General features: G+C 40.3%; 1 long non-coding RNA gene across 2 annotated transcripts in view; it reads right to left on the bottom strand.

The window, feature by feature from the left end:
• LOC125921275 (uncharacterized) overlaps positions 1–13,138 on the bottom strand; it is a 16,840-nt gene extending 3,702 nt beyond the window's left edge. For both annotated transcript variants that reach the window (XR_007457363.1, XR_007457364.1), the window contains exons 1-3: positions 13,033–13,138; positions 10,110–10,253; positions 8,749–8,933 (exon numbers count right to left, since the gene is read on the bottom strand). This is a non-coding gene — a long non-coding RNA (uncharacterized LOC125921275). The remainder of the gene's footprint in view (positions 1–8,748; positions 8,934–10,109; positions 10,254–13,032) is intronic.
• Positions 13,139–13,180: the final 42 nt, after the last annotated feature.

The raw sequence follows: 13,180 nt of genomic DNA, 5'->3' as shown, positions 1-13,180 counted from the left end.
GGAAGGAAGAAAGGAAGGAGGGAAGGAAGGAAGGAAGAAAGGAAGGAAGGAAGGAATGAAGAAATAGAGTGGGGAGAGAGGAAGGAGGGAAGGAAGGAGGCAAAGAGGGATGCAGAGGGTATAGTGAGTCTTCGGATGAACTCAAGTGGTGCAACTTCTCAGGCATTGACAACATTCTCAGGCACTTCCCCAACTTCCTTCTCTATATAAGGAATGAAATTCCACTGCTGGAGTTGTATTCCTTTAGCTTTTGACTTTAATCTCATTAAGATACAGATGTCTTTGGAAAGAAAGTGGTTCAGACATTAAACTGTTGCTCCTCTGTGTGAAAGCTTTTTTATTACAGAAGAAAGTGTGATATCTAGGAACAAAAATACAAGAGGAAGACAAAGAAATGGGATGCCAAAGAGGGGAAATGGTATTTGGGCAAGTGGTACCCTGGGATGGGCAAAGCACAGACTTTGGAGTCAGAAAGACATGAATTCAAATCTTGATTCTCTTACCTACTAACCTTTACATTTGGCTAGTTACTTCACTTCTTTGAAATTCTACTACCTTCTTTGTGAAATAGATATATATATGCCATCTCTGTGCCTTAGATCATTGCATCCTCTCTGTCTCGAATGCCCTCATAGTCCTTGCCATTTGCCTGCTGACTCCTATCCAGGCTATATTTGATCCGTGTCTTCCTCAGAAAGACTGGACTACAGCATCCACTTATATAGAACAGAGGCAACATCAGTTGTAACCATTGCTATTCCACACTGTGACCTCTCCCTTTGACTGTCTCCACTACAGTGAGATGGCTTTAAGACCCAGGGTCTGTGTGTTACTCACTGGTGCATCCCCAGTGCTTAGGAAATCTGAAAACATCAGGGAAAGGGATCTGGAGAGCTCTCTCCTAGGAGAGATGGAGACACTGGTCTTGAGTGAGCCAGGGGAGAAGCAGGGACCCCTGTGGAAGGCTGTTCCTCCACCACATGGGGAAACAAAAAACAATGTCGACAGAGCTGAGAAAGGGATAGGCAGCCATACCACTTTTCCTTTCCCCAAACCAGCTTCTTAACCTGGAGCAGAAGCCTGAACAGAGACAAGGCAGGAATTGTGACCACTGTTATTAGACAAAGTTGAATTCAAGGTCAAAAGCACTGTGTGCGGCCACTTCACAATGATGAAGGATGCAATCCACAGTGGAGATAATACTGTCATGATCCATTAGGAATCAAATAACAAAACATCAACATCAGTAAAGTAAAACCATAGGAAATACAAAGAGAAATTGACAAAAATATGAAAGTAATAGAAGGTTTTAATACACACTTTAGATCTCTGACAGATCAAGTATATGAAAATAAGTAAAGATATAAAATATGTTAAGGATATAATTAAAATTATGTCTTTCTAGGTTGCTATGGTGCATTTACAAAAGTTATCATCTTTTGGGCATAAATTCCAAGGTGTTATAATGTGAAGAACTACATTCTAAGATTGCAATACAATAAAACAATAAATAAGTAGCAAACAGAAACATAGAAAAGTCAAATACTTGCAGATTTGGGGGAAAACATCTCTCCTAATTAACTATTAGGTCACAGGTAATAGATAAATTACAACTATCAAATATTTAAAAAATAAAATAATAGCATTACCAATTAGAACTGGGAAACGTTCAGGGTGCCTGTGTGGCTAAACGTCTGACTCTTGGTTTCAGATCAGGTCATGATCTCATGGTTCGTGAGTTGAGCCCCATGTGGAGCCCCTGGTGGAGCCCTGCTTTGGGCTCTGCTCCAACCCTGCAGAGCCAGCTTAGGAATCTCTCTCTGCCCCTCCCCCACTCGTGCACACTCTATCCCTCTCTCTTTCTCAAAATAAATGAACAAATTTAAAAAAATAAAAAGAACTAGGATACATTCAAAATTGTACTTACAGGGAAATTCACAACTTCAAACACTTATACTATTAAACAAACAAGAATAAAAATAAATAAGCATTCAACATAAAAAAGTTCAAAGATAAAAAAAGAAGTTGAAGAAAAATATAAACTCAAAAGACCATGAATCTGTGATCAACAAATAGTAGAATTAAATTAAGAGCAGTTTCTTTGGGGAAAAAAAATCAATACAACGAATACATCATTGGGCAGCCTAATCAGGAATGAAAGAGAGAAAGCACAAAATTATAACCTTAAGAATCAATAAAGGAGAAAACACAAATGCAGAGAAAAATCCAAAGATACATAGGAGAGCATTTTGCCCAACACTGTATTAGCAACTTTGAAAATATGAATAGAACATATCTTTCCTTATCCCAAAATGTCATATTAGTTTTCTTTACCACAGGCTTGCTGCTTCCGGATGACAGTCTCACATCATAATGGTGACTCCTCACAGACCAGACATCGTGGGAAATTCCGCAGCATCTACTGATATGTAAAAATGGCCCATGAGGTAGGCATTCCTATCATCATCCTTCTGATTTCACAGATGAACAAACAGTAACTTTGAGAAATTAAATGGTTCATCCAAAACTACATAGCTAATTAGGAACCATACTGAAACTTGACCCCAAGCAGCCTGACTCAAAAGCCACACCAGCGTGCCTCCAGCTGGATGCACTGATGCTGCTGGTCCAGAGCCCACACTTGCAGCGCAGCGCAAGGCTCCATCCTGCCTCCCAGCAGACTGTCCACCGACTGGCACCTGCCACAAGACCGACAGGGCACAAGACGTTCTACAGATTGTACTTACTTCATTGCCATGACCATCCTAACACTCATAGGTATTATTATAATTCCCATTTAAGGGGGGGGGGGCGGAAGTGAGGCCTAGAGTTAAGTGCTTATCTAAAGTAAGACAAATCTAAGAGGCAGAGGCAGGATTCACACCCAGATCTGGGAAACCCCCAAACTGGTTTTTTTTTACACTTCACCAGGCACTCTGATCTACTTGTCTCCACTGGAACTGCCAGGTTTATTCACAGTGTGGTAGTTCATGGGATCAAGAAATGAAACACTGCCCAAGAAAATTAGGAGGCCACGGCCAATAATAACTACATAAGAAATACTGCCACAAACTGTGGTGCTTTTGATAAGTCTCTCAAGAGAAGATGCATTATGTTAGTTTATCATTTTAAATAAATTCTCAACAAGCTCTTTACCTGTCAGTCTGTATCTGTGGAGACGGTTTTTGTAACATCAGATAAATGAGCAATTAGAGACTTTAAAAGGCTCTTAAATGTGGTGGAGCTTATAAACCTAAACTCCCAGGGACAGTAAATGTCACATCAAATGGCTTCAGTACACATTGCCTACCTACCCTTTGTTTCAACAGCTGTAATATGGCACTCCATATCCCAGTCTGAACACATCTGCCTTTGAGCAGGATGTAATGGGAAAATTGGGGACCTGGGACATAGGTCACCTGGACTCTAGACCCACCTGTCCTTGGATGACCTTGACCAAGTCAACATTTCTCTCAGTTATTTGCTAATAAAATGAGAGGGTTGCAACTAAAATATTATGAACAGCTCTCCAAGCTCCAATGGTCTTTAGCTTCACAAACCTATGACTTTGACTATGCACAGCATCATTCTTTATACTTTTCTATGCAGAATCCTACACAAAGGCGAGTTTAGCCCTTGGTAAGTATTAGTTATCATTGTCATCATCATTATTATCTGATGAAGTCATAAAGTCTATCCACAGCAAAAGAAGCAGAACGAGGATCTAAAATTCTACCATTACAGACTCATTCCTTTGGTTTTAAAAGGTTCTAAAATATCTCAAATAGGAAAAATGCTCTAAAAATTTATTGTTTTTAAGAAGCAGTAATCTTTTTTTTTTTAAGTGAAACTCTTTAATGAGCCCCGATATACAAACAATGGATACTGAGTTTTTCTGGATGAAGTGGGGAATGGAGCAGGGACAGGGCGGGAATGGGCACGGATACCTGGAAGTTTCTCCACTTATTTCTTTCATTCACATGGACACCAAGGCACTGCCTCAAAAACCTGTGATTCCTCAGAAGACCATTTACAATTCATTTCTTTAAGCCAATACCACTTTCCCTCTTTACAGATTAAGGAGCCAGTAAAGATTAAGATGAGTGATTGAAAATGGAGAACAGCGGGGCAGTTGCAGAGGAGGCCAGACTCTAGGACGGAAGGGAGAGGAAAGAAGCTAACCTTTACTGAGGGTCTTCTGTCCGTTGTGTATTTTGCTAGATCCTTTAAATATGCAATAAGGGGAAAGCATTTAAATTATACATATTTACCAAGGCCCGGTTCCCATGTCAATCCCTTTTCTTGTGTACCAGATCCCATCCTCACTTCTCTACTCAGGATACTGCTCTCTTCTAAATCAGTATCTCCCACCTGAGTCACAGCTGTGGCTTCCTGCCTCCCACCAATCCGCAGTGTGCTGTCAGTGTGGCACTCTGACCAGAACCTGCAATCCCTGTGCTCAGAGTAAAAGCCAAAATCCTCCACTGGCCTCCAAGGGATACGTGGTCTGGGCCTGATGCTATCTGGCCTCATCTCCTGGTTCACCCCCTCACACTCTGCTGCAGGCACGCTGGCTCCCTGCTCCTCTGGGAAGATCCCAGACACGCTTCTGCCACAGTACCTTTGCACCAGCTGTCCCCTCTACCTGGGACACCCTTCTACAGACATCCACGTGGCCCTCTCTCTACCTCCTGCAAGCCTTCTCTCCAACCCCCTCTCAACAAGTTTCCCTATTTAACACGACTGACCACTCACCCGCTTGGGCACTTCAACCTCCCCTCCTGTTAAGCCAATTCATACACTGAAGTCTGAACCCCCAGTAGCTCTGAATGTGACCTTATTGGAAATAGGGTCATTGTCAATGTAATTAGTTAGGATGAAGTCATGCTGGAGTCACGTGGGCCCCTGATTCAACATAACTGGTGTCCTTATAAAAAGAGGAAATTGGGACGCAGAGATGGACATGCCCACAGGGAGAAAGCCATGTGAAGACTGAGGTTTTGCTACCACCAGCCAAGGAACAACCAAAAGCCAGGAGAGCCACCTGGCACAGATCCTTCCCAGACCCCTGCACCTCAGACCTCTGGCCTCCAGAGGTGAGGGCAAGGAATTTCTGTTGCTTGTACTACTCAGTCTGTGATACTTTGTTGCCACAGCCCTGGAAACTAACTCACTCCTTCTGTTCTGCTTTTCCTATTTCCCATGGGACTTTCTAATTGTCACACAGTATCATTTCTTGCTGTTTTTTTTTTTTTAAATATATTGTCAAGTTAGCTAATATGCAGTGTATACAGTGTGCTCTTGGCTTCCGGGGTAGATTCCCATGATTTGTCACTTACACCCAGTGCTCTTCCCAGCAAGTGCCCTCCTCAATGCCCATCACCCATTTTCCCCCTCCCCCTTCAACCCTTAGTTTGTTCTCTGTATTTAAGAGCCTCTATGGTTTGCCTCCCTCTCTGTTTGAAACTATTTTTTCCTTTTCCCTTTCCCTTTCCCTCTCCCCATGGGCTTCTGTTAAGTTTCTCAAATTCCACATATAAGTGAAAACATGTATCTTTCTCTGACTGACTTATTTCAAGTAGCATAATACCCTCCAGTTCCATCCACGTTGTTGCAAATGGCAAAATTTTATTCTTTCTCATTGCCAAGTAGTATTCTATTGCAAATATAAATCACATGTTTTCTATCCATTTTTCCTAAAATTTGTGTGAAACCACAAAACACCCTGAATAGCCAAAGTAGTACTTAAGAAGAAAACCAAAGCAGGAGGCATCACAATCCTAGACTTTAGCCTCTACTACAAAGCTATAACTATAATCATCAAGACAGTATGGTATTGGCACAAAAACAGACACATAGACCAATGGAATAGAATAGAGAATCCAGAAATGAACCCACAAATGTATGGCCAACTAATCTTTGACAAAGCAGGAAAGAGTATCCAATGGAAAAAAAAAAAAAAAAGGCAGTCTCTTCAGCAAATGGTGCTGGGAGAACTAGACAGCAACATGCAAAAGAATGAAACTGGACCACTTTCTTACACCATTCACAAAAATAAACTCAAAATGGATGAAAGACCTAAATGTGAAACAGGAAACCATCAAAACCCTAGAGGAGGAAACAGGTAAAAACCTCTTTGACCTGAGCCACAGCAACTTCTTACTCAACAGGTCTGCAAAGGCAAGGGAATTAAAAGCAAAAAGGAACTATTGGGGCTTCATCAAGATAAAAAGCTTCTGCACTGCAAAGAAACAATCAACAAAACTAGAAGGCAACCAACAGAATGGGAGAAGATATTTGCAAATGATGTATCGGATAAAAAGGGTTAGTATCCAAAATCTATAAAGAACTTACCAAACTCCACACCCGAAAAACAAATAATCATTTCTTTCTTTTAATGTCTATTGTCTTATCTCCTCCTTCTGGATTATAACATAACCTCTAAAGGGGCACAGATCTTGGTCTACTTTACTCACTGATGTCTAATGTAAGTGGATTAAGCAAATGCTTCCAAATGAATGATTAAACAAATACATTTACCTCCTTTCTTCTATTTCCTCCAGAAACTAGCATTAAATTTGACCTTACTCTTGTGTGCCTTAGTTCTCAGACTTATCTTCCTGACCGACAGCCCTCCCCCACCTTACCCACTCTCACTACCCATCTTCCCACCTGGAGGGACAATAAGAACATGTTGAGAGGGATGCGGCCCAGGAGGGTGCAATTACACTGATGTTGCACATATTTAATCCTCATGTGAGCCCTGTTAAGCAGACATTGTAATCCCATTATATGGATAAGGAAACTGAGGTTCATAAAAGTCAAGTAATATGCCCCCAGCATCCTGTGTGGAAAACACTTACACATGTTGACCTACTCTCTTCCTTCTTTAGCATGGCAGCTTCCGAGGGGCAGGAACAGCAATGGTCATCTCTGTGTCGCAAGCACACAGGCCAGACCGGCACACAATAGGTGCTTCATGAACACTGCTGGAGTCTCCACTGTGACACCACTGGCAAGCGGCAAAGCTGGACTGCAGCGCAGGCTGGCCCCACGGCCCATGCTCCTGCCATATAGCCCACCCGGCCGGCAGAACATGGGCACATCACAGCTGCCTTTTATTTTTCCAAATTTTTCAGCGGCCCCATCTCCCCACCATCCACCCAAAGCACTTTCCCACTCCCCCCGGCCCCAAGTAACCATGTTAAGACCTGCTGGATACCCTTCCATATACACAAATGCAAATGGGCCTACGTAGAATTTTTGCCTGTTTTCTTTTTTTTTTAATGAGGTCTCCTACATTCATGTGTGCATCTTGCTTTTCTCATTCAGCAACAACATTCCTGAAAACTCATCTAAGGTGAACTGGTTTGCCTCTAAATATTTCCTTGTAATGACTGCATGGTGTCACAATTTATTCAACCATATGTCACTGTTGGGGATTCGGCTTATTTGCAGAATCTTTTTTCTCTTGTGTTAGTTTTGCTACATTAAACATTCATACATGGATAATACCTATGGATAGATTCCCAGGAGTGAGATTATTATATTAAAAATTAAATGTATCAGGGCCCCTATGTGGCTACATTGGCTGAGAATTCAACTCTTGATTTCATCTCAGGTCATGATCCAGGGATGTGGGATTGAGCCCCATGTCAGGCTCCACACTGAGTGGGGAGCCTGCTTGAGAATCTCTCTCTTTGCCCCCACTCGCTTTCCCTCTCTCTCTAAAATTAATTAATTAATTAAAAATGTCTCTCTAAAAAAAATTAAGTGTATACATGCTTCTATTACTTATAGTGGAAATTCTCAAACATATAAAAGTAAAGGAAACCAAATAATGAGCCCCCCTAAACCTAATGCTCACAGCTTCAGTGGTTATGAAATCATGGCCAATCTGGTTTCATCAAATCCATTACCCACAGTCTAGAATGTTTTGGAGGAAAACTGATATTCTATCACATAATCTGTAAATATTTCTGTCTGTATCTCTAAATGTTGAGGGCTTTTTAAAATAATACTACCAGAATATTATTATCAAACCTAAAAAATTAACAATTATTTCTTCCTATCATCCAGTCTTCCTTCAGGCAGTGTTAAAATTCCCTCGACTGAACCATAAACAATATTTTTACAGTTTGCTCAAACCAGAATCTTATTAAGTTTCAAGAATTACAATTGGTTAATATGTTTCTTGTCTCTTAAGTCCCTTTAATTTATAAATGTTCCCCTTCATATCTGTGTGTGTGTGTGTGTGTGTGTGTGTGTGTGTCCCTTGCAATGTCTTTGTTGAAAAAACAATGGTCATGGGATGCCTGGGTGATTCAGTCAGTTAAGCCTCTGGCTGTTGATCTCACAGTTCGTGAAATCGAGCCCCATATTGGGCTCTGTGCTGACAGCAGAGACTGCTCGGGATTCTCTCTCTCTCTCTCTCTCTCTCTCTCTCCCTGCCCTTCCCCTACTTGTGCCCTCTCTCTCTCTCTCCCCCTCTCTCTCACTCATACACAATATAAATAAATAAACTTATAAAAAATGTTTAAAAAAAAAGAGTCACATGCTTAAATGCAGGCCTAGGCCACTCTCCCCTATTATGATTTTACCCTGCATGCTCGCTCTCTCTCTCTCTCTCTCTCTCTCTCTCTCAAAATAAATAAACATTAAAAAGAAACAAAGAAAGAAAAAAGAAAAAACAGTCATTCATTTGTCCTAAACAGTTTTCCACAGTCTTCATTTTACAAATTGCCTCACCCCAATATCATCTTGTCCCCAACAACTGGTATTTAGATCTAGAAGCTTGATCAGATTCAGGCTGGAACTCTTTGCAAGAACACTTCATCGGTGGTGCTGTATACTTCCATCCGGAGCACACAATGTCTGGTTGTCCCTCTTGTGCTATTAGCAGTCACCGATAATATTGCCTAGATTCATCTTTTCTGTAGGAGATAAATGTAAATGGATGGAATCTTAAGTTCATCATTCTTCATTTCTCAGCTGGCATACTTCTATAAAGAGAAAACTCTCCTTATCAACTCATTTATTATCCTAAGGCACAATCCATATAACCAAGTCTGGATAAATTATTCTTTCCCTTTATTTGCCAGGTTTCAAAATAACAAGGTAGTTTTCTAGTATCACCTAAATGAGGGTTGTTGGGATTTTTGTTCTGTTTCAATTATCTTTACAAACTTGCGGGTTTTCAAATGCAAATATAGGGTTAACAAATTCATTCTCCTTTTCTATGGAAAACTGACCTTGGGTTAACTTTCTAGCTCTGTTCCCCTGGAAACCTAATAAAGGTGGAATGCCATCAATGTTACCAGGCAACATTGCTCATGGTAAAAATGACCTCTAATTAGTAAACTATACCTGGCCTGGGAGGACTGTGAATTAACTATAAATACCCAGTGAGAACCCATAGTTTGAACTCCTCTGAATGCAATGCATTCTTGTAACTGGGTATGTCCCTTGCTAGGCCTCCTGAAAGCTATTCCCGTGGGAGGAAATAAAACATATTGGCTCATATGGGGAATGGAGCTTATAAACCAGAATAGCACCTATACTCATTCACGTGGGCCAGATTCCACCAAGAAACAGACTATGAAATGGAGATTTGTGCACAGGAGGTTTATTGGAGAGGGTTCTCGGGGAGTGAGGGAAATCAGATTTTGCAGAGGAAAAAGCTAAACTACAGTATAGTTTCAACTGTAAACCTCAGCCAATCCAATCGGACTTCCTCAGTAGCTGGGATGGCCATTTAAAGTCCTAATTTAGGAAGGTCTGCTCCCTGAATAGGGGCGTACTCTTGGGCAAGGCAGCTTTTCTCCACAGAACGCAATCCCCAGAGATTGGTTCAAGTGTGAACTGTGAGCAGCCAGCACTCATACAACTGGGGGAACGATTATTTGGGTCTTAACAAGGATCCCCAGGCTCAAGTACCACAGCATCACTACACCTGCTCATTTGGTCTCATTCCTTCACACCTGAGCCATCACACCTGCCTCTGCCCTGCTGGAAAGCTGTCCTTCCTGTCCTACTTCCACCAGCTAATAAACGGATGCCAGAGGGGACCTGTTCAGTTTTGGGAAACGTAGATCTAAACCCACATTTACCTTGTACATTTTCTGCCCCACATCTGGTATCATCCATTTCTCCAAAGAGCCTGGCTTCTTTTCAGTAATATTCAGGACCACAATCCAGGAGACGGAGGGCTCATTACTACTGGTTAAGTCATGGTTTCTGGGACTTTTCAGTGGCTGGAGTTAAGAAATATGTTGCTGTTTGGGGTTTTTTTTTTTTTTTCCCAGATAAGATACGTCATGAGTTTCATATTCAGGACTACATAATTTTCTAAACTTCATCAGTTGTCCATCTGTATGCCCCTTCCCCTTTGTCCAAAATGGTGATTCTCACTGACATCAACCTAATTCCTTGTTTGCTTTACTATACAAACAAAGCCTTACCCGCATAAGATTTCCAGAATAAGAATACCAACACTACATTACTGAAAGAATTTAACTTCTCTTTGCTTGGTTTTATTTGTTTGTTTTGTTTCCCCTTAGGGATTAATGCCCCCTCCCAGGGATATATCACCAAATTACTGTGTTTTAAACTAACTTAAAATAATTCCTCTTCATATGTGCCACAAATTCACTTCACAGATTCCTTTGTTTCATTTTGCTTTAATTTTTAGGATTGGGCTTTTTAGTTTAATTTTGTCCTATAATTATGTAAAATATTTAAGTAGTTTCAAAATCAATTCTATAAATTAGGTCGTATAGGCCCCTCAATCTTTTTTCTGCCCTCCCTCATAAATCTAATCTTGTGGTTTATTTTTCAATATCATAGGAAAAGATTAACCAATGACTTAAGACCTTTCTTGAAATGAATAGTAGCATATTACATGCACATTTCTACACCTGGCTTTTTGTACTCAACAATATATTTGAGAAATCATTTTGAAACAGTCAACAGAGGTCTTTTTCATTGGTTTATATAACTGCATTAGACAGTGGATGTACCTGTGTGAATATGTTTCGGTTTGTGTAGATATGTTAGTTTATTTGATCAGTTCCCTATTAATGGGAATTTGGATTGTTTCTCATTTTATGCTGTCAAAATAGTGCTATTATAAGTAACACAATGAGTGAAACTCTCTTTTTTTTTTTTTTTTTTTTTTGCCAGTATATCTTTGGGAGAAATTCTTATCACTGGAATTGCTAGGTAAAGAGATGTAATTTTGAGATTCCACTTTCATGCCGACTATGATGGCTATAATAATAATAATTTTAAGAGAACAATAACAAATTTTTGCGAGGGTGTAGAGAAATTATAACTCCTATATTGCTGACAGGAACGGAAAGATGTAAAATCCATGTGTTTTGGATGCACAGTTTGGCATTTCCTCAAAAAGTTAAACACAGAGTTACCATATGACCCAGCAATTCCACTTCTAGGTGTATACTCAAAAGAACTGAAAACATGTTCATACAAAAACCTGAACACAAATGTTCACAGCAACATTACTCGTAATAGTCAAGAAGTAGGAAAAACACCTATGGCCATCAATGGATAAGCAAAATGTTGTATATACCTACAATGTTATTCAGCCATAAAAAAATACAACATCGATACATGGTAAAACATGGATGACCCTTGAACACATTATGCTAAGAAGCCAGATACAAAAAGCCATATGTTATAGGATTCCATTTATATGAAATGTCCAAAATAGACAAATCCGTAGAGACACAAAGTAGATATATGGTTGCCCAGAGCTGTGGGAAGGGGGCATAGAAAGTGATGGGTAATGGGTACAGGGTATCTTTTTGGGGTGATGGATTCTGGATTTAGCAAGTGGTGATGGTTGCACAGTCTTGTGAATATACTAAAAACCATCGAATTGTTCACTTTAAAATGGTGATTTTCATGGTAATTAAACTATATCTCAATAAAAAAATTTAAGAAAAAAAAAAAACTAAAACAACAAGGAGCCTTACACAGACCAGTGATGAAAACGTACTATAAATCCAGGAGTAAAACTCAAACCTCTGTGCCTGGAGGATAGAGAAGAATATTTGAGAAAATTGGGAAAATGGGGGCGGGGGGGAAGCATCTCCCATGCATTGTTGGTGTCAGTAGAAACTGACACATTCATTTAAATAAGTAATTTAGTAGTAATCTATCAAAAAATAATAATAAAACACACACCCTATGATCCAGAATTTTCATTTGTAGGAACTTAAAATCAATGTGTGGCTGGCACAGTTAGCACTCAGTGAATGTTCTTTCCTAATATAAAGGTGATAATCACAGGGAGAGATAATAAATTACACAATAAACTCCTACAGCCAAATTCAGCTCTCACTTCTGCTCCCTTTTGGAAAAATACTGAGACAGTGTTTATACCATAGGGTAGTATGATCATGAAACCTTTCTCTTTTAATCTTTGCAAGCTGCATAAAGTAAAGGAAAGCGAAATTCTCCCTTAAAATATAAGGCCATTTCTAGAAATACTGAGCATATACTAAAAGCAAAGTTAAAGATGATCATGTAGAGTTCCAGCCTCTTGATAAAAGGGAGGTCACGGGGAGGAAAACAGAGCTTGAGCCTCAGCCAAACACCATGAAGCTACAAAAAAGCCAAGAAATATTTAGAGTGACATATGCATGAAGCCTCCTGAAACTCAGCAATGACTATGCAGCAATTGACAAACTCAATGACTACTGAAAGGCATGCCTAACTGAACTTCTATCTTTTTTTCCCTTTAATTCTTTCTCCAAATGTTGATTTCCCTTAAATGTGGCATTGCCATGATTTGTAAATACAGCGCTTTGTTCATTGCATTAAGAGTTTAATCAATGCAGAAAAGCCCAGGGAGAGGAACATCATGTCAGTCCACTCCCAATTAACCATTCCAGACCTTTCAGTCCATGAAGACATACCCTGAAGTCAACTAGCCCAAGTGGCAGGGAAAACCTCAAGCAAAGAGAAATAGCTTCCTGAATCCACCCCATAACCCAAAAGGTGACAAACCTCCAGGATGCTCTTTGCAGCAACCCTCCTCTGGACCTGATCCTGTGGAAGCATGGAGTGTCCATCAGCGGCCCCTGCCACTAGCCCCAACATCTCACCCACCCAGCATGGTGAGACAGGGTGGGGAGACAGGGATTGTGACATAAGC

Source organism: Panthera uncia, chromosome C2 (assembly GCF_023721935.1).
Source record: "Panthera uncia isolate 11264 chromosome C2, Puncia_PCG_1.0, whole genome shotgun sequence".
NCBI lineage: Eukaryota > Metazoa > Chordata > Mammalia > Carnivora > Felidae > Panthera > Panthera uncia.
This window is presented reverse-complemented; position numbering and strand designations above follow the sequence as displayed.